Source organism: Oryx dammah, unplaced genomic scaffold, assembly GCF_014754425.2.
Source record: "Oryx dammah isolate SB20612 unplaced genomic scaffold, SCBI_Odam_1.1 HiC_scaffold_28, whole genome shotgun sequence".
In the NCBI taxonomy this organism is placed as follows: Eukaryota; Metazoa; Chordata; class Mammalia; order Artiodactyla; family Bovidae; genus Oryx; species Oryx dammah.
Genome location: NW_024070212.1, coordinates 30,443,236 through 30,444,441, shown reverse-complemented (window position 1 = coordinate 30,444,441; position 1,206 = coordinate 30,443,236).

Sequence of the window (1,206 nt, the reverse complement as noted above, 5' to 3'; positions counted from 1 at the left end):
TGGAGGGATGTTCACAGCATGGAGAAGCCTCAGCATTTATTTACTCAGGGACTAGATAAGAATATCACACTGGGTGGGGAAGGAACTGGGAGCACCGACTATGTACCAGGAAGAAGGCTCTCATCAGACACAGGTTCTACCGCCATGCTGACCTAGGACTTAAGAGCCCTCCAGAGCGGTAAGAAATAAATTTCTCTGGTTTCTAAGTCCCTTAGACTCTAGTATTTGGTATATCAACCCAGATGACTAAGACAGCGTATAACAGTTAATACGGAGAATTCAGTCACATGAGTTGACCCTGTTGGGCATGGCTGAACGTGGCAATATATGGCAAGCCTTTGTACTGGAGGTCTTTTGCCAAAGGGACAAACTAAGATTCCCTGTGCAGAGGAACAAAACTTCAGCACCTCCCATAAGCCCCATAAGCATCCATCTGCTGACCCTCAGCTCCCCTTCTCAGCCCAAACTGTGGGCTCACTCACTCTAGCAACCAGCCTGTATCAGATCTATCTGAGGGACAACAGGGATGACCAGCAACACAGAAAAGAGGGAAAGAGCACCACGTGCACATAATCACATGGCAGACCTCTGCCCCAAGCCCTGCCCCCACCCTGCAAAAATAGCTACCAATTCTCTGTACTTATGTTGTGCACTGTCTTAGGCATTTGCGCTGATACACCAAATACTAAAGCTGAAGTTGCTCACCTGGTTTCAACTCCTGGGAATCAGACACTTGAAATGCAATTGTGATTTGGAGTCCACCCTTACGGCTCAAACTGTAAAGAATCTTCCTGCAGTGTGGGAGACCTGGGTTTGATCCCTGGATTGGGAAGGTCCCCTGGAGAAAGAAATAGCAACCCACTCCAGTATTCTTGCCTTGAGAATTCCATGCACAGAGGAGCCTGGCCGGCTCCAGTACATGGGGTCACAATGAGTGAGACACGACTGAGCAACTAACACTTACTCGTTCAGGGATTTCTCCATGCTGCCCAAAAGGGTTATTTAGAGAGCCAGCAAAAGGAACAGTTGAACCTAAGTCCACACTGTGGATTGAAGGATTTATAGCATTTGCCTCTAAGCACCAATCTATGGAGAGCCGCAAATAAAATTCGATCATCACAGGAGTGCTGTTCTGGTGTCTACTAACAAACGCCTCTCACTGGGGCATGGGTGAGATGCCTCAGCATGGAGCCTGTCAGGGTCTTC